We start from the raw sequence: 24,071 nt of genomic DNA, 5'->3' as shown, positions 1-24,071 counted from the left end.
AAGTTCTATTGGTTCAGGAAGGGCCCATCTAAGTTAGCTCTGGGTCCATCCAAAATATTGGGTCTGGCTACGCCACTGGGCATTAAATGAGTGGGTCAGCAGTTTCTGAAGGGGGCATCAAACCCAGTTCCCCCAGCTTCCAGGCTGCTGCCTTAACCATTAGACTACCAATTCAGGCGATCTGCCATACTTTAACTATTGTCTTGATGTTAGCAGTGGTGTAAGAGAGTTCTATTATGTTTCCTTTGGTCTCCCTGAAGCAGCCAAAGCAAAACATGATCCATTTTGGAGACTAACAAAAAGGATTTAAAAAAAAAAAAAAAAAGGAAAATAGGATAAAAAGACTCAGAAAGTATTTTTGTGACTGCTCTTTATTTAATTATCACCATACAGATAAGTACTTTAACAATACTATTGGTGAACTGGTATTGCTCACAGTTTTTGAAGTATTTCTATAATTAGTTTTCAGTTCTTTTTTATGATTTTGTGAATGTTTGGGCAGGACAGGCTGAAGAAAAGCCCCCAGGACTGGCTGAAGCAGCCTGTTTTTTATGATGGTGCGGGCCCGGTACTTCTTTATAAAAGTTAGTCGCTGCAAGAAGAGGTGCTGCATCGGAAGGTTGGGGGGGGGGGGGGGAGAGAGATGACTGAGCGAGCCACAGGGAAGGAGGACGCCAAGAAGAGGCATGACGAGCCCAAATTTTGGGAGCCAGTTGTTGAAGTACCTACTTTAAAAACTGGCTCCCAAAATTCTTTAAAAACTAACAAACAGCTCTCACGAGCCAGTGTGAGCCGGCTCCAGCACGCCACTGGGATGGGTACACCAGACTCTCTCTCCTGCTTTACTGTCCCCTATTCACCTGCAAGGGTACTCCGTTTCTTAAATAATCATCGTCTTGTTCTGCCAAGCCCTAGAGGTGATGATTCCCACGTATAAGACTCTGGTGAGACCTGATTTAGAATATTGTGTACAATTCTGGAGACCGCACCTTCAAAAAGATATAAGCAGGATGGAGTCGGTCCAGAGGGCGGCTACTAAAATGGTCATTAGATTTCATCATAAAGTGTATGGGGACATACTTAAAGATCTCAATATGTATTTTTTGGAAAAAAAGGCGGGAGAGAGGAGCTATGATAGAGACATTTAAAAAAACCTATGCGTCATACATGCACAGGAGGTGAGTCTCTTTCAATTGAAAGGAAGCTCTGGAACAAGGGGGCATAGAATGAAGGTGAAAGTGGATAGACACAGAACTAACCTGATGAAATACTTCTTCATGGAAAGGGAGGTGAAGTTATGCAATGGCCTCCCGGTGGAAGTGGTGGAGATGAAAACAGTATCTGAATTCAAGAGAGCTTGGGACAAGTGCACAGGATCTGTAAGGAAGTGATGGGCAGACTGGATGGCCATGTGGTCTTTATCTGCCTACATTTTCTCTGTTTCTACCAAATATCTTCCCATGTAGGGCCATAACACTGCCGACCACTTGTGTGTCAATGACATCCTCCCCCACTAGCCCACCTTCAAACTTCATTGGGAGGTATCTTCAAAGTTGTAACATTTCCAAATGTATTCTTTTTTTGTTTATTGAGAAGTACCTTGTCTTTCAAGTATGCAGCTCTTCCCTTCCCCCTATCTACTTTCCCCTTTCTGTCCTGAGGCTGGGTAGGGAGGCAGAAAAAAAAGATAGACAATGGGAACCACCCCACAGGTCTCTGGGGACTGCCATTGGCCCCCAGCCTTGCACTGAAGAACACTGGCCCAGTTTATAGAATTGACTTTTTTATGTCTGTTCTCAGGGGCATTGTCTCCAAATAGGTTAGTTTTGTGCATATCATGATAGTATGGTGTATCAGTATGTATCTTTCTTTTCAAATTCTGAATTCCTTATTGTCAGCTCTGTGTATGTGTGTTGTTGCCATTGACTTTATGTATTTCACTTGTGCTTGGAACACATATTTAAAATGCATTTTTTTATGCTGAAAACATTGCTAATTATGCTACTTCATCTCTGGATATTTCTGTAAACAAGGTTCAGTTCATAGCTAATGTGTTCTAACATTTACTTGCAAGTTTTCAGTAACCCCCAAATTCTCTAAATGGCGTACAAAAATGCATGCAGAAATGTGTGTGCACTGCCGCTAGGTAGGCACAGCTTAATTAGTTAATAAGCCAATCAGTGCCAGTGATTGACCACTAACAAGTAATTATCAGCACTAATTGGACATTATTCGCACATCCCTCTACGTTTATTCTAGAAAGTAATGCACTAATTTTCCAAGGTACACAACCAAAAAAGGCGTACGATGAGGGGGCATGTCTAAAATGTTATAGAATCATGCCTAACTGCACATAAACTGCAGATATGTAGGCCTGATCTAAGTAGGCCTAACTACTGACACATACATTGTTTAGCGCTAAGCCCGATTCTGTACAATGCGGTTTTTTTTTTTGGTGTAGTTTTCCCCAAACTTGCAGTGCTGGTTAGATAAGTCTCAAATGTATGAGGAAATTAGATGTGTTGGAGAGTTTAGGGTGTTGCTTGTAATTCTAAGGATTGGCCCATGGCATAAACAGGTGTTACAACCTGTATTGTACCTCACATCCCTTACTTGGGTGCTTTGTGCTTGGCCTTAGATCTGGAATATCAACCCTATGGAGTGCTATGGGTCCCTCATTGGCCTAGTGGTAACAGCTTAGGCCTGAAGGTCAAGTGACCAGGGTTCAATTCCCACCTGATCTACAGCTATCCTACTCTCCCACCCCTGTGCTAGTGCTTTGGGACCAATAACCAGCCTTTGCGGACAGATGGAATTGGAATTGAGCTAGATGGCTATTTAGTCTTCTGAAGAGTGCCTTAGCTATTTTTGCCAAAGTGACATCATTGGACCTCTCCTTTGCCACACAGATGGATGTCATATAGACTGTTGTAGAACAGGTTGCTTAGTTGCACTCTCAGGGGAGAGAGGTAAGTGACCTCAAAAGCAAGGTGGGGGGGGGGGGGGTCCATGGATGGCAGCATGCCTGAGAGCAGAGAGAATTTTGCCTTGAGTGGCTTCCATCTGCTCTAGAACATGCTCCAACCTGGCCTGACCAGTTTCAGGGCCCTTAGTCACCAGTCAGTGGCCTCACATATGGGTAGTACAGGGGGAATCAGATGTGCAGGAGGGGGGAATATTGGGCTGGGGGGCAGCTGCGGCCTAAGTGACTCCCCCCCCCCAAGCATCTTCTTCATCTTCATCTTTCTCATCATCTTACTTCTCCTCCTGTAGACTTCCCATCTTCTCATCCTCCTCATACTCCTTCAGGGCTGGTGGGGCTGGCCTTGCAGCAGCATCAGGTCCAGGGGATGGGGCAGCTGGTGGATGAGCTACAAAGGTGGGAAACAGAAACATTGGTTACAGTCCTGCTGCCTATCACCTGCATAGTTGAACATAACATATTCAAGGTCAGCCATTGCGGTTGAAAAATTGACCATTAGGGGTAGGGAGCAACCTTTGCCTATTGGTTAGACATTGGCACCTAGTGGCTGACATAGAGATGAATGAGAAGTGGATAGGGTTATTGGATACTAAAGTATTACTCACCTGCTTGGCACACAGTCAGGCACATGCCCCCTGGAGAAAGTTCTGGTCATGCTGCCATAGGTAGCGGCCCCTTGTCGGAGGTCCTCCATCTGTATAGAGACAAGGGGTGGGAAGGGAGAGAGAGAGGAAGGTTGAGTGCCAGAAACATGACAGATTTTTCATACATCTGTTTCACATTACAGGCCTGCTCCTGCCTCCACCTCCCTCTCACAGTGTTGCATGCCATGCCCAGTGTCATGACATGGATAGAGAGGCTGTTGTGATAGTCAATCTGCATTGAACGTCACAGTATTTGCAGAGTATATAGCACTAATTTGTTTTGGGTTTTGAAGCCATATAATCTGATATGAATATGCTGTCCTGTCACTCATTCCTGCCCCCCCCCCCCCCACCCCCAGACTCTAGCATTTTGCCCTTGCCTCCTCAGGGACATAGGCTTTGTCATCCTAAGAGGCACTGAAGGAGGTGGCAGATTGGTTAGAACACTTGTCTTATTCTTCTGGGGTGGAGAGTTCAAATCCTGTTGCTAGTTGCTGTCACCCCACCACCACCACCTGCATGCAACCTGCACTTCCCTCCTGAGGGATGCAGGCTTTTGTCATTCTAAGAGGCACTACTCCACTGGAAAGGAGATGGCAGCGTGGTTAGAAAACTAGTTGTGCCATTCTGGGGTAGCAAGCTCAAATCCCATCACTGGCCACCATCCCCCCCCCCCCCCCCCCCCCCCCCCCACACACACACACACCTCAAGAGGCATTGCAAAGCAGGGGAGGAAGTAGCCTTGTAGTTTGAAAATCCTGCACTGCTCCACAATCATGAACAAAGCTTGTACACAGTTTACACCCCTGGGGAAGGAGGCTTGGGTGTTATATGCAACAGTTAGTCTCTACCAGGTCCGCCTATACCTGAGATAGGATCCTCTGTGGCCTGGGACAACATAATACCTTTTCTTCTTGTGGAGAAAAAGGCAAGCCAGTAGCTTTGAATCTCCATAAGAGGAATTTGGCTGCCTTCTGCTCGCGAAGCCATTTTTGCCAGTGTCCCCACATGCATCATGTCATGATGTACTTACACTGAGGTCAAATCGGTGTTGATCGATTTCAATACACTGCGTGAAAATTTTGGTGATTCAATATACAGTGCAGAACAAAGGTAGGTATATTCTATAAACAGCACAGATTTTTAGGTGGGTTACAGGATGCACAAAAAACCATGACACTAAGCGTGATTCTATAAGTGCCGCACAACCTTTACTGAATCGTGTTCAGTGTCCTTCTAGTTGGTTCCAATTTTTTGGTGCAATATATAGAATTTTGGTGTGTGTCTCTCCTCCAGTGCTGATCAAAGCAAAAATATTAAAAAGCAGCTCATCGCTATTCTCATGAAGTCTGAGTCACCAAAATATTTCCTGCAATTTTTTATTAGTTGAGGTTTCATTCTATAGTTTCCTGAACTTTCACCACAGGGCAGATTTAAACTGAAAAGTAAGCTTTATATCTTCTCTTTGAGAACTGGTGCAAAGCCCCTAGGTAAAGGCATCCATCACTTTGAGCACTTTTGAAAATTGCTCCCATATGACAGAGAAACTTCCTATAGTGTTTAGCATAATACAAATGTAAGAAATGTCATGCTGAGTGAGACAAAGGTTCATCCAGCCTAGCATCTTGTTTCCAAAAGTAGCCATACCAGGACTCTAGGAAGGACCTGACAGATCCCAAAGAATAAAATTATTTTTTACAGTTTTCTCCTAGGGATGAGTAGTAACATTCTGAGGTCTGCTTAACTAATTATTCATTGATTTCTCCACTAGAAATCTGTCCAAATCCCTTTTAAACTCATCTGTGCTAGATGTCTTGACCATATCCTCTGGCAACAAATAACAGCTTGATCGTTATCTTCCTGTTCTACCCGACTTATGATATCGTAAACCTCTATTGCATCCCCTCTAAATCTTTTCCTCTTGAAGCTCGAGTCATTCTCTGTTCAAAAGCCAGCTATTCCATTCCCTTTACCATTTTTAGTGCTTCTCTCTATACATTCTCCAGTTGGGGAAACCAACAAGAGCTATACACTGTATTCAAGATGAGATCACACTATGATTTTTTTAAAATCATCTTTATTAACGAATGCAAGAAATCCAGCAGTACAAGAACAAGTAAATTTGTTTTTGGAAGTAACAATACAAAAACCCCTTCCCCCACAACACCCACCGGCAGAATCCAACACAACATCTCCAGACCTGGTGGTTTCTTATGCAAGTCTAGAGAACACCCAGAGGGTGGGTCCAAGCAACTTTGTACTCTGTGTGGCATGACAGTCCAAAAAGGCTTCCAAATCAGCTGAAATTTCTTCCAGTGACCTGAATGGTCCCAGCCCACCTTGTAGTGCTCCAGTATCAGCAGGGCATAAACCAAATTGAGCCATTGCATCCTAGTAGGAGTTCCGGGATCATCCACTGCACCAAGATGAATACAGAAGAAACAGGTAGAACAATAAAGTTCATTTAAGTTTAGTAGGGCTTAACAGAACAATCAGTATAATCATCAAACAAAAAAATCTGAGGTTGTAGAGGTAAACGAAACTGAAAAATGTGATACACCTTAGAAGTAACTTCCCGCCAGAAGCACTGTTTGAGCAGACAAGTCCAGAACATATGGCCTGACGTGGCATCTGATTACGAGCGTTTCACATGTTGATTATTCTGCGCAAGCCCCATCTGAAAGACTCACTTATGTGATATGTAAGTACAAAACAGAAATTTGTATTGCTGTTCTCGATGGATTGCTGAGGTCAACTTAACTTTATTTCCCATGCCGGAAATGAACTTTCTATATTTGACTATCTAGCCTACCCTATAATTTACTCTATCATCTATGAACTTTAATGCAATACCACCTTGTAATCTACTCTATCATTTACGAATTTCAATGCTATACCACTTTGTATTTATCAGAACCGGAAATGGCGATCGCCACTGTAGCATAATGTAATTTACTCTATCATTTATGAACTTTAATGCTATACCACTTTGTATTTATCAGATCCGGAAATGGCGTTTGTCACTACGAAATAATGTAAGCCACATTGTGCTTGCAAATAGGTGGAAAATGTGGGATACAAATGCAACAAATAAATAAACAAATAAATAAACAAGAGGCTTACACACCAGTTTCTTAAACAAGTCTGCTTAGACCTCAGTCACCAAGTTTCAAGCCAATGCATCCGCCCTTTTCTGTAAGTGCAATGGTAGAAGATCAGCCCTCAAAACCTTGTAGTAAAAAGAAACATATGGGGTAATAGAACCTTCCAGTAAGAAAGTATCTTGTACACAATCAGTTTCATCTTCAGTCAGAGCAGAAATGGGTAAAGATGAAACATAATGCTCAATTGCAAATAAGAGAAAGAATCCACTGGAGAAAGATCATGATGAGTACACAATTGGATGAAAGGAAGCAGTTTCCCACCATTATTAAGGCAGAATTGCAATAGATGAAACCCCTTGGCTCCCAAAACATTAAAAGATCTGCTGACCAGGCCAACTGGAAAGTCACAATTGCCCCACAAGGGCAGCCGTGCTGGCACTTTAAAATTCAATTTCTGTAACTTACATAACCACACCCAAACCTTGTGCAAGGTTACTATAAGACAACTATTCTTGGGGGGGGGGGGGGGGGGGGGGGACTATAGCCATCAGTATTTTTCAACCAATCAGTGATTATGCCGGAGATGAAAGGCTCAATTATAGAGGTCAAAGTCCAGCAGAGCCAAACCTCCATCGGGGTACATAAGTTAAATGTTTATAAGTAAATCTAGCTTTATGACCCTTCCAAAAAAATTTCTGAACCAGTCATTGAAGCTGCTGTTTGCCCCTCCTGTGCAATATTAATGAAATAGTTTGGAAAACATAATGCCATTTTGGCAGGTTAAGCACAAGAAAAAGTGCCAAACAACCCAGCCAGGAGTGACATGAAGGCAGCAAAGACCAATTGGTCAGCAAGGTTGTAGTAAAAAGTAAGAGGGGTTTAATATTGACCTTGTGTAACTTGTGCAATGAAGCAGGCAGCTGAACCCCCAGATATCTAGTAGAGTCCCCACCCCACTAAAAGGGAAAATGAGCCTGAGCAAAGGCTTCCCTAGCAACATTAATTGGGATGGGCACCATTTTATGATAACTGAACCTGAATTCCGCTTCCTCTCCAGATTCCTCAATAAGTTGAAGAAGATTAAAAATTGGAAAATTGATCAATTATATAATGTTATTATCTATCAAAACCACCCCAAGAGGATTTTAAAGCATATGTACCAAACTTGGAAACAAAAATTCCCACGCTCAAATATTATTTTATTTTATTTTTATTTTATTTATTGCATTTGTATCCCACATTATCCCACCTTTTTGCAGGCTCAATGTGGCTTACAATTCATTGAGGATATGGGAAATAGAAGAGAAAATACATTTGGTTACAAGGAGTTTTGGGTAAAATGATAGTATTGAAGCAAAGATAGTATAGAACACTTCTGGATAAATCAAAGACTGTACTGTTAAATGTGTTGATCCTTGTGATATATCTTGTCGAAGAGATAGGTTTTTCAATAGTTTGCAGAAATTGGTCAGTTGATAGATAGTTTTCAAGTTGCGTGGCAACGCGTTCCAGATCTGCGTGCTCATGTAGGAAAAGGTAGATGCGTGCATTGATTTGTACTTCAGGCCTTTACATTTGGGAGGACGAAGATTGAGGAAAGTGCAAGAAGATTTTTTTTGCATTCCTGGGTGGAAGTTCTATTAGGACTGACATGTAGGCTGGGGCGTCCCCATGGATGATTTTGTGGACTAAGGTACAGAGTTTGAACATGATGCGTTCTCTGAGTGGGAGCCAGTGTAATTTTTCTTGCAGGGGTTTTGCGCTTTCGTATATAGATTTGCCGAATATTAATCTGGCTGCCGTGTTTTGAGCTGTCTGGAGTTTTTTGAGTATTTGCTCTTTGCAGCCGGCATAGAGTGAGTTGCAATAGTCCAGATGGCTGAGTACCAATGATTGTACTAAGCTGCGGAAGACATTCCTTGGAAAAAATGGTCTAACTCTTTTTAGTTTCCACATTGAATGAAACATCTTTTTAGTTATATTTTTCGCATGATTCTCAAGTGTTAGGTGTCGGTCAATGGTAACTCCAAGAATTTTCAGGGTATCCGAGACTGGTAAACTTAATTTGGGTGTGGTGATGGTGGTAAATTTATTCTTTTTGTATTACAGAACAGCAACTAATAGATCAACATAGGGTCATTCTTCAAAACAAGCAAGAACTGGGAACCTTAGAGCACAATTGTACAGCCTCGGTCCTTGAGGTCCGCAATCCAGTCAGGTTTTCAGGATTTCCCCAATGAATATGCATGAGATCTATTTGCATGCACTACCTCCATTGTATGCAAATAGATCTCGTGCATATTCATTGGGAAGTCCTGAAAACCTGACCTGGCGAGGGCTGAAGTTGGACACCTCTGCCTTAGAACATGGAGCCAAAGTAAATTCTGGGCCACCAAAAAAGATAATTAGTTCTCTTATAGAGTGAATGGAAAAAGCTGAGGAGCAAGAAGAACATACTTATTCTGCTGTACATGAACCATGTACAGCATGTTAACTGGTCACTTTCTATGTAAGATAGAAAGTGACCAGTTAACCTATTAACAAAAAGATCTGACTGAAACAACTCAAAGACTAAATGAAAGACACCACAAGTGTCATGCATTACACCAATGGTCTCTAATGTTTTTTGTATCTCACACACTATTTGCTTTTGTCTCACCTAGAATGGAAACGGCACTGAACCCTGGAAAGGGGATATTAGCTGTATACAAGAATTGATTTGAATTGAATTGAAGAATACAATTGTCAGTACTAAAAGAGGAGAAAAGGAAAAAAATTGGCTGAAGCTTTGCATAATATCAATTCATTGTTCAAAACAATCCCCATGGAAACCACTGCAGAAACGAACCAATTAATGTATTCCTCTGCTTTTGTTACCATAGGTTAATTTCAGTCTTCCTGAAACATACCAGTGCTAACCCACAGTGGGACTTGTTACATACTATATAGGCTGTGTCCTTCCATGGGCAGTTTTGCCCTTATTTTGTTATTTCTTTTATAGTTTTCTGATTTCTGCTGTAGCTTTGGGGGTGAATTATGTGGCAAGAGTTAGGTTGTTCTTCAGCACAGTTTTAGATTAGGTGGCAATTCTGCGGCATACCAAAGAATTACACATAAAATACATTTTATAAACCCTTCCCTTTTTTAATACATTCATTAAAAAAGAATAATATTCAAAATATGTTTTAGTATGCATCGGTAGTATTTCTTTTCTTTTTTAAAAATTTATGTTATTTATTTATTGGGATTTATTAACTGCCTTTATGAAGAGATTCACCCAAGGCAATGGACAGCAAGTACAGTTTAACATAAAATTTACACTTGTTAACAACATGTGATAACGTGAATGAGAGTGACAGGCAGGGTTGCTGAAAGACACAGGCATATAAGGATAACAATAAACAGAAGAATTTTTTTATTTTACAGTGTTCTACTGTACAAAAGCCTGTTGCATCACAGCTTAGTTACCTCTATCAGTGTTCTTGTAGAATCCTAGTAATGTGGAGGTGCATTTTCGATATGACGTCTAAGTCCAACTTTAGACGTTTTGCAAAAAATGTCCAAAATCTGAATAGGAAAGAAGGTCATTTTCAAAAAATAAAAACGTCTTTTTTTTTTTTTCAAAAATACTGTTTTGAACAAGGTTTCGTGATTTAGACATTTTGTTTTGTGGTTCATTTTCGAAAAAAAAATGTCCAAGTGCAAAACGCACAAAATCGAGCCATTGGGATGTAGGAGGAGCCAGCATTTTTAGTAGACTGGTCCCCCTGACTTCCCAGGAAAGCAATAGGACACCCTAGGGGGCACTGCAGTGGACTTCATAAAATGCTCATAGGTCCCCATCTCACCATTGCTCCCTTACCTTGTCTGCTGAGCCCCCCCCCCAAACCCACTACTTCCAACTGTGAAGGGGGCACCTATATGTGGGTACAGTGGGTTTCTGGTGAGTTTTGGAGGGCTCACAGTTTCCTCCACAAGTATAACAGGTAGGGGGAGGTAGGAGCCTGGGTTCACCTGTCTGCAATGCACTGCACCCACCACTACACTACTCCTTGAACCAGCATGCTGTTCTAATGGACCCGAGTATAACATCTGACGCTGGAAAGTAAATGTTTTTAATCACATTTTTGGGGCGTGGGAGGGGGTTAGTGACCACTGGTGGAGTAAGAGGAGGTTATCCCTGATTCCCTCCAGTGGTCATCTGGTCATTTAGGGCACCTTTTTGTGCCTTATTCATTATAAAAGCAGGTCTAGCTCAAAACGTCTTAGTTTTAGTCCTGGATGGTTTGGTTTTGTTCCATTATAGCTGAAAAACGTCCAGATCCCACCCTTAACACGCCCCTGACCCCTCCCCCCCCTTGTGATTTGAACGCACTTCTGACGGACGTCATAGAAAAACGTCTAAAAATTGGTTTTGAAAATACTAATTTGGACATTTTTGTGAGAAAAACATCCAAATGCAGATTTATACCACTTTTTGGACGTTTTTCTCTTTTGAAAATGAGTTCCGTGGTAACCTGGTAGATGATGGCAGATAAAGACCTGTATGGTCCATCCAGTCTGCCTTTTCAGTACTGAAAGCAGTACATGTCCCACCTTCATTTCAGGCGTGGCACTGTACCAGGGTGAACAGAGGAAGAAAGGGAGTCGCTCACAGAGCTTACAACTCTTGAGGGTCCCCAATCCTGGAATTCCCGAATTAGTTACATCCCAAAATGTGCTTGGGTTTGTTACAGTTCTGTCTTCTATAGTTATGAAAAACCGGTTTCATCCTGCGAGTGCCACACTTGCAACTCTGCCATCACTCTATTGTTTTATAACCCAGATCAACATTAAGAGCATTGTGACCAGAACTTGCTGAACCCTGCAACTTGACCACCTATGTTCTGCAGAAAGAGCCCTAGAAACGGGCAGACTGATGCTTCATTCTGTCAAAGTTTATCTGGGCCAACTGTTACACTAACTGTTATCCTAAGGATGCTTTGGGGGTTTTTTTCTTCTTTTCTTTCTCTATTATATCTTCTCTCCTTTTCTATATCATTTTACATTTTTTTCTTCTTTATTTCTTCCATTGCCTCATTTTCTCATTACTATCTATACCCCTCTCATAGGGGTTTCTTTTCTTCTGTCATCTCCCTTGCTTATCACTCTTCCTTCACCATCTCCTCCCCTCCCAAACATCTAGATCATCCCTGTTCCATCCATGATGTGTGTTCTTTCCTTAACTCTCTTTCTCATCACATTTCCTTTCCCCTATGTCATAACTCTTATTCTTCATTCTCCCTTCTTCATTTTGCCTATTCTGTCCCATCATCTCTTCTTACCCAACCTGTACTCTTTCCTCAACCCTCCAGTTGTATCTCATTTCCTCTCATTGCATCTCCTTTACCCATACCCCCCAACCATGACCCCTGCTTTCCTCCACCTACCAATTATATATCCTGCCAACCCTGTGTCCCACCCCCATCATATTCTCCTTTCCTCTCTATCTCTTTCTTTCACAGCTACTGTAACGACTCTCCTTGCCCACTTTCAGTAGCTCTTGCTATTTAACTACAGAGTCAAGTGGAAAAATAGCCAGGCTCAAGGAAAGATTGTTGAGAATTGTAGGGTCAGGAAGAGAGTGTAGAAGCTTCCAGAGGGGCCAAGAAGGATTGCAGAGGTGGTATAGCTTGGAGAGATAATAGCAGCAATAGAGGGAACAGCAATAGCAGTGGAAGAAGGGGGTCAGAAAAAGTACAGCCTTGGAACTTTTTTTCTGACCCATTATCGCTGAAAAATGTCCAGATTTTAAACCCGCCTAAGTCCTGCCCAAACCACATCTCCAATATGCCACCTTGTGATTTAGACGAACTGCAGAGTAAAACATTCCAATTCTCAGTTTTAAAAATCATGACTTAGACATTCTTGTGAGAAAAACATCCATCTGCCACTTTGTGTGACTCTTGAGACGTTTTTTCTCTTTTGAAAATGAGCACCACTGTTTTTTAAACAGGTCTTTGATTAGGATTTATTGTTCATGTGCGGATTTAACAAAAAGGAGGAGATTAAAGTAGAATTAATGTTTATGTTCCGGCCTGTCTTCTGTTCTCTTTTCAATTTTTAAGCCATTATAAGGAAACTTGTATTACAAGTATTCCTGATGTTACTACTATGTTTACCTTGATGTGGATTATGCCTTGGTCTGTTTGATGTTCTTAGTGGTAAATCCCATAAGAGCTGTTGTTTTTGGATTGGCAGGATATAAAAACATAATAATAAATAAATTCCACTCAGGGCTCTGCCAAGGCAGAAAGGGCTGGCACTGCCGTGCTGTTTTCCATTAGGAGGCCATCCAGTGTGATTGCAAACTTAGAAGTAGATTTACTAAAAGGCACAATCCCATTCAACATGCAGACGGACATATTTACTAACAACACACATTAACGGCATTAGCAAGTGCTAATTAGATAGCATACTTTAGGAAATTTAGCATTTAGAGGTGAGTGCCCTAAAATGCATTAAGCTTTGCAAAATGTGATTATGCATGAAAACTAGTAATTAGCACACATAATTGTATTTGTGAAATTTAACATGCTCTGGGGCCAACGCCCATAGGTCCGGCGCTAAAGCCAACAGCGCAGACACCATAGCTCAAGGTCAGCGCAGAACCTTAGCTCTCTACTGCTCAAAGCAAATGGTATTCAAATTATATGCGTACTATGAATCTGAAAGCAAGGAGGAGGAACATGCGTGGCACGTGCGCACAAGTTTCTTGGTAAGCGCAGCTCTCGTACGCATGCCCATGCAAGATCGGAACTCCAAGCACACGTTGGCGCCATTCTTCTACGCCATTAAATGTAAGCGTTTCAAAAATTGTTTTCACTTGAAAGGCTCATATTTAAGCACAGAAAAATGGCGCCGATGTGTGCTTACAGTTTCTGTTTTGCTGGACTTGCACACATTTGTTTCTCACTATTAAAACAAAACCTCTCTTGAAAACCTTCAATGCCACCCCCGAGCTGGCGGTAAGTTTCCAGCATTAAGGGCAGCATTTGTTTCTGCACTGTTCTTTGAGCATTGGGAGGGAATACCAAATGACCTCATTAACATCCATTTGAGTATATTTCAATACAATTTGCAGCCAGCTTTCCCCACGCTAGAACACTCTGAACATACAGTGCATATTAACGTGAATGCTAATCTGGTGCTAATCGCCTCTAACGCCAGTGGTAGGTTTTGAGCATCAGCCCTTCTGTTTGCCAATTTACTGTGTAATTAATGTGATCACAAATAGCTGTATTGAGGGCCAGATGCACTAAACAATCGATGGAGCCCATTCCTTACCGATTCCCTTAGCGAATCGGTAAGGAACGGGCATGCATTAAGGAAAGGAAATGCAAATGAGCTGCTCGTTGTAGCTCACTTGCATTCTCTATTCCATCATTAAACAGTCGGCCAATCGGCCGGTCGAGTCTAAGCAGAGCAGCCAAGCGTTATGCTGTCTGCTCTGCGCATGCCAAATACGCCTCCCTGTGCCGCCCGAAGATGCCGCGCTGCTCACCCCCTCCGATGTGGCTCGATCCAGAGGACAGTGCAGTTGAGGACGCCCATCCAAAAAAAACGTCCATTTTGGCCGTCATTCCCACCCGCAATAATAAAAACGTCTTTTTTGGCAGTGCTTCACTCAGCTGAGAGACCTGGAAGTCCTGAGCCAATCACAGCACGTTTAACCGAGCTAAACACACTATGATTGACTCAGAGACTTCCTGGTCTCTCAGCTGAGTGAAGCACTGCCAAAAAAGACGTTTTTATTATTGCAGGGGGGGAATGATGGCCAAAATGGACTTTTTTTTTAAGTGGAGCGCTATTTTTTTTGTTACTTTTGTTGCAGTTTTTCAATCCCGCGCAGCCCCAGCGAGAGGTATAGATCTCTCATTAGATTTTCCAGCATTAAGGCAATCGGAAAAGGTTAGTGCATCTCATTACAATAGAGTTTCTACACAATTTGCTCATCTGTATTCCGTTTTCGTTAGCTGCTACAGTCGTCGGAAAAAAGTCTTTAGTGCATGCCAGGATTTACTACTTGCTCGTTAATGGCTCATTAAGTTTAGTGCATCTGGCCCTGAGTGAGTAGATTTCCTTTTTTTGTTCAGTTTAATACATATTCATACCTAATGAACCACTCATGCAAAATTATGTAAAGCATCAAATAAAGCTTGGTGCAAAGAATACTTTGGAAAATGTGATTTCCAACAATCAAAACTAACTATGTCCATAAGAACATAAGAGTAGCCATACTGGGTCAGACCAATGGTCCATCTAGCCCAATATCCTGTTTTCCAAACAGTGGCCAAGCTAGGTCACAAGTACCTGGCAGAAATCCAAATCGTAGCAACACTCCATACTACAAATCCCATGGGTGGAGGAGTAGGTGAGTGGTTAGTGCAGTGGACTTTGATCCTGGGGAACTGGGTTTGAAGCCCACTGCAGCTCCTTGTGACCCTGGGCAGGTCACTTAACCTTCCATTGCCCTAGCCTAGGTACAAAAATTAGATTGTGAGACCTCTAGGGACAGAGAAAGTACCTGCATACAATGTGTACAGCAGTAGTAGTAGGCAAGCAGTTGCTTCCAATGTCTGTCTCAATAGCAGACTATGGACTTTTCCTCCAGGAACTTGCCCAAACCTTTTTTAAACCCAGATACACAAACTGCTGTTACCACATCCTCTGGCAAAGAGTTCCAGAGCTTAACTATTCGTTGAGTGAAAAAATATTTCCTCATATTTGTTTTAAAAGTATTTCCATGTAACTTCCACAAGTATCCCCTAGTCTTTGTACTTTTGGAACGAGTTAAAAAATCAATTTATTTCTACTCATTCTACACCACTTAGGATTTTGTAGACCTCAATCCTATCTCCCCTCATCCATCTCTTTTCCAAACTGAAGAGCCCTAAACTCTTTAGCCTTTCCTCATACAAGAGGGGTTCCTTCCCCTTCTTTGAACCTTTTCTAATTCTGTTATATCTTTTTTGAGATTCTGCAACCAGAACTAAATCCAGTACTCAAGGTGCGGATGCACCATGGAGTGATACAAAGACATTATAGTATTTTCAGTCTTATTCACCATCCCTTTCCTAATAATTCCTAACATCCTGTTTGCTTTTTTGGCCGCTACCACACACTGAGCAGAAGATTTCAGCATATTATCTACTACGACACTTCTTTTTCTTGAGTGCTGACCCCCAAAGACCGTAGCATCAGGTAACTATGATTTGGATTATTTTTTCCAATGTTCATCACCTTGCATTTGTCCACATTAAATTTCATCTGTCATTTGGACACCCAGTCTTCCAATTTCCTACGGTCTTCCTGCAATATTTCACAGTCCACACGTGTTTTAACAACCTTGAATAGTTTTGTATCATCTGCAGATTTGATCACCTCACTAGTTGTTCTGATTTCCATATCATTTATAAATATGTTAAATAATACAGGTCCCAGTACAGATCCCTGCGGCACTCCACTGTTCACCCTCCTCCATTGAGAGAAATGACCATTTAACCTTGCCCTCTGTTTTCTGTCCAATAACCAATTCCTAATCCACACCAGAACCTTGCCTCCTATCCCATTTTCTCAGGAGTCTATCATGAGAGACTTTATTAAAAGCTTTTTGAAAATCTAGATACAGTACATCAACCAGCTCACCTTTATCTACATGTTTATTCATGCCTTCAAAGAAATGAAGCAAATTGGTGAGGCAAGACTTCCCTCGGCTGAACCCATGCTGACTCTGTCCATTAAACCATGTTTGTCTACGTCTTCTGTAATTTTATTCTTTATAATAGTTTCCACTACCATCTGTAGCCCTGTCCCTATCCTTCCTCCAGTTTCAGCAATTATCCCTCCATCCATATCCAGCATTTCTCCTCATTCCTCTTCCCTCCATCCATGTGCATCTACTTCTTCTGTCTTCCCTCCCCTCCATCCATGTCCAGCATTTCTCCTCTCTCCCTTCCCCTCCATCCGTGTGCATCTCCTTCCTTTGTCTTTCCTTCCCTCCATTCTTGTCCAACATTTCTCCTCTCTTCCCTGCCCTCCACTCCATCCATGTCCAGCATTTCTACTCTGTTCCCTCCCCTCCATGTGCATCTCCTTCCTGACTTCCCACCCCTCTATCCATCCATGTCCAGCAACTCTCCATTCTCCCCTGCCCTCTTCTTCATCCACCTATATACAACAAATTTGCTCTCTCCCCTTTCCCCTCCATTCATCCATCCATGTCCAGCAATTCTTCTCTCTCCCCTGCCCTCCTCTCCATCCATCCATGTCCAGCAATTCTCCTCTCGCCCCTGCCCTCCCCACCATCCATCCATATCCAGCAAATTTGCTCTGTCCCCTGACCCTTCCATCTCCTCTCTCCCCTGCCGTCCCCTCCATCCATCCATGTCCAGCAATTCTCCTCTCGCCCCTGCCCTCCCCTCCAGCCATCCATATCCAGCAAATTTGCTCTCTCCCCTGACACTTCCATCCATCCATGTCCAGCAATTCTCCTCTCTCCCCTGCCCTCCTCTCCTTTCCAGAGATCTCTTCTCTCCCCCTGCCATCCTCTCCCATCCATGTGCAGTGATTCTCCCTGCCCTCCCTCAGCTCCCCGATAGCCCTCGTCTCCGTTCCTTCCTGCCCCACCCCCCCAGGCGTTTAACTCTTTTACTTTCAGGCGCAGCAACAACAGTGAAGAAGACAACACAGCGGGCTTGCCTCCAGCTTCTCTGTTCCCTCACACAGTGTCCCGCCTTCTGCAATGATGTATTTTCTGTTTCCGCAAGGGCGGGACACTGTGAGGGAAGGGAGAAGCTGGAGGCGAGCCCAATTGTTTGTCTTCTTCACTGCCGTCACTGCAACTGAAAGTAAAAGGGTTAAACGTGTGGGGGGGTGGGGAAGGAAGGAATGGAGAGGAGGGCTGTCAGTTGGGGAGCTGAGGGTAGGAAGGAGGGACCGTCCAAGAGCTGCCTGCTGTGTTGCGCCGCGCCGGCCCTGTGTTGGGGGGGGGGGGAATGCCCCCCCCAAACTACACCCAAGGAGGAAACAGAGGGTTAGGTAGCTTGCCCAAGATCACAAGGAGCAGCAGTGGGATTTGAACTGGCCATCTCTGGATGTCAAGATTGCTGCTGTAACCACTAGGCCACTCCTCCATTCTAATGTAAAATTCTACTGGCACATACATACATAGAGCCCCTAATTCAATAAAAATCACGCCTGCAAATGTGGGCATGTGCCCAATTTGTGCCCATGATTTAATTGAATAACGAGCTAATTAGTACCAATTATTGGCATTTTAACAAGCAATTATTGGCACTAATTAGATTTAATTGGAACTTACGAGTGAGTAAAAAAAGGGGGCGCAGAAATGGGAGGGTCAGGGGTGGAACGGGGGCATTCCTAGCATTTATGTGCATTGTTATAGAATACCAGGGGATGTATGCCTAATTTAGACACATACATTTGCACCACATTTTAGTTGGTACAAATAGCTGCACTTAAAGTTAGGCGCGGTTCTCGGGCGTAAGCACTATTCTGTAAATTGCACTTTTTAAGCATGGCTTATACAATAACACTTTTTTTGGCACAGATTTTTTAAGCGCCATATATAGAATCTAGTCCAAAGTGTATTCTGCCTCCAAGCAAGGGTAAGTGTGTGGAGGAACATTTTTGCATCGTGTGTTTTATAAAGCCACATAGGCGCATTCTTACCCGTATAAAAATAGGCATAGCATATATGTCCATCTGCCTTTCCCATTTTGCTGCCCTGTTATTGAATTACCCTCTTATGACCAAAGCAAGAATTTATTGGCATTTGCTTTCTTTAATTCCTCACCACCAGCTTCTCTTGCTGGCCAGTGGGGAAATCATCTTTAACTAGGGTTACTAAATGTCCTCTTTTAACAGGACATGTCTTTCTTTTGGACTTCTTCAGATATGTCCTCCAGGTTTTTTTAATTTTTAGGAAAATGTCCTCTTTTTTATGTGCCTATGAACAACACACCTACCCACATAATGAGAGAAACCATCACTGGCCTATTAGTCAGTCTGTGCACATGGGGGTGCTAAAGAGAGGGAAAAAAGGCATTGCAGATCTCCTCTCTGTTTCCCTGCTGGTTGAATCTGTCAAAGGAATTTTATTCATGCAAAACAACTTTTAAGTATATGTAAAGACTGTATTTCAGAAGCCAGCTAAAGTTGCTGAGGGATGTCCACTCTTTTGTCAAGTATGCTTGCGCTCAGACTCAGTCAAACTGAACTCTGGAAATTTTTGAAAAGTAGATTAACTACTGCAAGTCAGTCACTCTTTGATGTGTGTTTATTAAGGGATGAGGACTTGATAAACTGCCTTTCTGTGTTTTTATTTTTTGTGTGTGTGTAACTACATTCAAGGCAGCTTACATATTATATACAGATACTTATTTTGTACCTGGGCAATGGAGGGTTAAGTGACTTGCCCAGAGTCACAAGCAGCTGCAGTGGGAATTAAACCCAGTTCCCCAGGGTCAAAGTCCACTACACTAACCACTAGGCTACTCCTCCACTTAACTGTCTTAAAACCATTTACACATTTGCTATGATTAAATATTTCTTTAACAACTGTTGCAACCATTTTAATTTTTTTGTGTCCTCTTATTTGTCTCTACGAATATGGTAACCCTTCCTGTAACAGAGAACTCCTCAGCTCTGCCCTTTTGCCATTCGGTTACTGCAGTCCTCCCAGAGGCCAAATGCATCACCATTTGAAGGTGCTGAAGTTGTCCCCATCCTACTGGGCAGTAGCAGCAGCAGCATCATGGAGGCCTAAATCCAACCTACTGCTCGTTTTTCTTTTCATTGTGCTACAGCAGCAAAAGTTTTCCAGAATCTTCCTTCCCTCCGTTTTTGTGAACGCTGCTGAGGACTGAGCAATGTGAGCTAGGAAAATACAAGCCTTCCTATTGCAATAAATCTGTGCAGCCAAGAATCTTAGGGAAAGGAGTCTTTATAAGCATGATTCATTTGTACAGCTTATTAAGGAAAGAATTGAAACACCTTGGCAAGATAAATCTAATTCTTTCTTTCTGTGGGACCATCATCAATACGTCAGTATAAACTACTGAACTATTCAGCCTTTTAGGTTTGTACGGCTCTGCTATTAAGCCCTTGAAAGTGTATTTCTTTTGCAGCTTTGTGGGGTTTTTTTGTATGGAGGAGGGGGCAGACGTGCAGCCTGTGGTTTTATTTTCCATTAGGGACCAGCAGAAGGGAGAGTTGAAAGCAGACAGCACTGTAATTGTTCACATCCCCAGGAGCTGCAGTGAGGAGGAGCCCTGCGTGGGACCAGTTACAGCTGTCTGCAGCTGTTTCAGCCTTGTGTTTCTAACTTATGTACAGTAAGAATAATGCAAAACACCAAAAAAGGAGATAAAATCCCCTACGAAACAATAACAGTCGTCAGAGCATTTACCAGAGAAAGCATTTACATAGATATTTTCCTCTTTGAGGATTATTTAACTCCCAACAACACATACTTTTGGTTAGAACTACTCAGATTGTTGTGATTCCTGATGCAGGCGGTCGCACCGATACACGGCACCATGTCAAGTCCTTCTTCTGAACATCCACTGTTTTGAGGAGTTGTTCTTGTACAGACCTGATGGTCTAGTTTTAATTGTGGTAAACTTTGGGCCCTGCTTACAAAGGAATAGGAATATTATGGACATCTACACGGATAGCACATGCTAAAAACGCTAGCGCACCTTTGTAAACAGGGCCCTAAGTGTTTGTCATTTCTTGACTCCTAGGTTCCTTTTTATTTATTTTTCTAAATTATTTTGTATTGGTTCTCCCCTACTTCTTTTTCGTCAGTGCCAATATGGCACCACTGATCATTAAAAGCTGAATGTGGCCCACACATTGTGGGGAGGGGGGGGGGAGATGGCAGATTCATTTCATACAGGGCCGCCAAGAGGGGAGGGCAGGGGGCCAAGTTCTGTGGGCTCAGCCTCCACGGAGGGCCCGGCACCGGGGTCTCTCTCTCTCTCTCTCTCCTGCTCCTGACGAGCCCTAAGTGATCAGGTCCTGACAGGAGCAGGAAAGAGAATACTCCGGCGCCGGGCCCCCCTCCAGTGCTGCTCTTCACTCTCTTCTACCTCCGTGCTGAGCAGCTGCTTTTCCCCCTCAGGTGCTTGCTCGGTTTTGAAACCGAGCATGCACGATTAGAGAAAAAAAGCAGCCGCAGGGGCAGGGCAGACGTGGAGTGAAGAGCAGAGCTGGATTCTTCTGCTAGCAAGGCCTCGAGATCTCCACCAGCCCCAGAGTACCTCAGTTGCGGTGGCAGCGGCGATCCTGGGGGGAGGGGGCGGGAGCAGCGATGATATGGGGGGGCGGTAGCAATTGGGGGGGCGGCAGCAGCCCTGCCCCAGGCCCGGTTCAGTCTCTCGGTGGCCCTGATTTCATAAAGCCGTTTCTACATGCAGAAAATGGCTGTTAGTCACTTGTGTATGGATATAAGCACATTAAAAGTAGGCATACAGAAAGACTATGGGGACAACTCTGTATCTGGATGTCTCAAGATAGGCACACCAATGCTGAGCGCAACACCGATTCCACAATGGCATCTGTGCACCAAGAATACTAGCATAACTCAGCATTGACACACCTATAGTTAGGCGCAAACAGTTACACCAGGTGAATGGCAGGTGTAAATGTTTGCAACCAAGAGTTCCATGATATGCACATAACTTACAGTATTCTATGTTATTATATATATATATATATATATATATATATATATATATATATATATATATATATATATATATATATATATTTATATTCTTGCTCACACCTTTTTCAGTAGTAGCTCAAGGTGAGTTACATTCAGGTACACTGGATATTTCTCTGTCCCAGGAGAGCTCACAATCTAAGTTTGTACCTGAGGCAATGGAGGGTTAAGTGACTTGCCCAAGATCACAAGGAGCAGCAGCGGGATTTGAACCGGCCACCTCTATAATCGGCACCTAGATGTAGGCTCCGATTATAGACTATGCCTAGTTGATATTTCAGCGCCTAAATCTGTGCACATCCATCTACACCAACTAAAACATGGCGTAAATCCCGGTGCGTAGATTTAGGCTCACTGGGCCATATTCTATAACTAGGCACCTAAATTTCGGAACACCTATGAAATGCCCATTTCCCTGCCCATAACCCATAGGTTATAGCAGAATTAGAGAAAGTAAGGATGAAAATGATAGAAGGGGTGGAATGGTTTCCCTATGAGGAAAGGCTAAAGAGATGCTTGAGCTTAAGGGGTTAGGGTGGGGGCAAACAGGACAGCTGCTCTACGTCCCACAATTCCAGGGGGCACCCCTATGGGCCGGCATGTCTTCCTCTTCTCCACACCCCCGTCCGGCATCTCCCTCACCTTCCTGGACTACCTTTAAAACGCATTGTTCTCAGGTTTTGCCGACGGGACAGCGATTCTGATATGCTGCCCATGGCCTCCTCAGTGCTTTCCCTCCACCCCCTCTGACGCAGCTTCCTATTTACACTTATGGGATCTTGCCAGGTACTTACAATCTGGCTTGGCCACTGTTGAAAACAGGATACTGAACTTGATGGGCCTTTGGTCTGTCCCAGTGTGAAGGAGTGGGTGGTACATGGTTGGGTTTCTAAAGGATCAGTCCCTCACTGAGGCTGATGTTGAATCACCTTACGGCAGGTAGCGCTAACCTGCTGAGTCAGAGGAGTGGGGCTCAGGCAGGGAAGAAGTTAAGTGCCTTAGGACAAGAGGTTTGTCCTGAGTGAAGAGGACTAAGCCTGTGATGTAACAAAGGTGACTACAGTCTTTATGGTGTATATAAATAATTTTGTACTTTTACCTGCAACCTCTGTGTGTGTATGCCACATTTCTATGAGGTTTTGTAGCCAGCCACAAGCCACGCTGCCATACCCATGGCTAGGTTCATGGGGAAGGAGGGAGAAATGGGGGTTGGGAGGGGTGCGAGAAATTAAGGAAGGGAGATGAGGTTTAAAGGGGGTTAAGATGAAAGAGATGAATTAAAACCTGAGAAGGTATAAGAAGGGGAGTGCTGGAAATGGGGGTCTGAATGGGGCAGTAGAGAAAGGTTGAGGGACTAGGAGGATTTGGTAATAGACAACTAAGGGAACATAGACTACTGGGCAGAGATTTGGAGGAAGAAGAAAAGTGAAGGGAGAATTAATGGAAAGAGAAAGGCAGAGAAGAAAGAGGGTGGTGAGAAGTGATATAAAAAAACAGTATAGATTCAACAGACATAGATGGAAAAGAAGGTGGATATGAAGAAATAAGGAGAGAAGAAAAGAAATCAGAAAAGATAGACAAGATAAAATAGGAGACCATAGGTTAACTTCATGCTGGCTGTATGATATGGGTATGTGTGATAATACTCTTTTTCATTTGAATCTTTTTGGATTAACGTTACAGAGAGTGACCATTCAGAACCATACTTTGGATCATTTATAGAGTTCACTTTTATCACTTCTGCTTTGAATGCTCTGTTTTCAGATTGCATATTATTAGACTTCTATTTGCTGATGACCTGCAAGTATACTTCTTTGTCAGAGGAGCCCAACTCTGTGATAAAGAAGGTTAATTATTGTGGATGTTTATTTGAATAAATCATTATCTATGAAAAGTCAAGTTGCTAGAGTAGTTAAGTGGACATTTTAGCAACTGAGATCTCCACATAGATCATCCAAAGGATTTGGTAACAATAATATATGCATTGATTTTGTCTGTCATCGATTGTCTTCTTTATGGGAATATTAAAAGGCTGCAGTGTATCCAAACTGTAGCAGCATTGTTAGTGGTCAGCGCTGGCTTTTGGGATCATATTACCCCCGCCTCCAAGAGAGTTACATTGGTTCTCAATTAAATACAGATGCCTTTTTAAACTGCTTTCACTGACATTCAAGGTCAAGCAAGGTTTATTTCTAGGATGCATACAGAAAACATTCAGCCATGTGCTTTGCAGTTTGAGTTTCCCTTAGGAAGATTGGTTATATGAGTTCCTAGTTCCAAGGAGGCGTATTTGGTGAAAGCAAGAACCAAAGCCTTTTCTATGGATCAGAATCTAATCTAAGTAAATTTTGGACAAACCTGAAGACATGCTTTTTTTAAGCAGGCATTTGACCTTGCTGATGTATTTTACTGTAATATATCTATGATTGCCGTATATTACTTTGCAGTTTAAAAAATGGCCTAGTAGAGGAGTGTGGTAGCCGTGTTAGTCCACTCTTAAGGTTATCAATAGAAATCAAACAAAATAAAACATGGAAAAGAAAATAAGA

The sequence above is a fragment of the Microcaecilia unicolor genome, chromosome 1 (genome assembly GCF_901765095.1).
Source record: "Microcaecilia unicolor chromosome 1, aMicUni1.1, whole genome shotgun sequence".
Taxonomy (NCBI): Eukaryota; Metazoa; Chordata; class Amphibia; order Gymnophiona; family Siphonopidae; genus Microcaecilia; species Microcaecilia unicolor.
Note: the sequence above shows the minus strand (reverse complement) of the source record.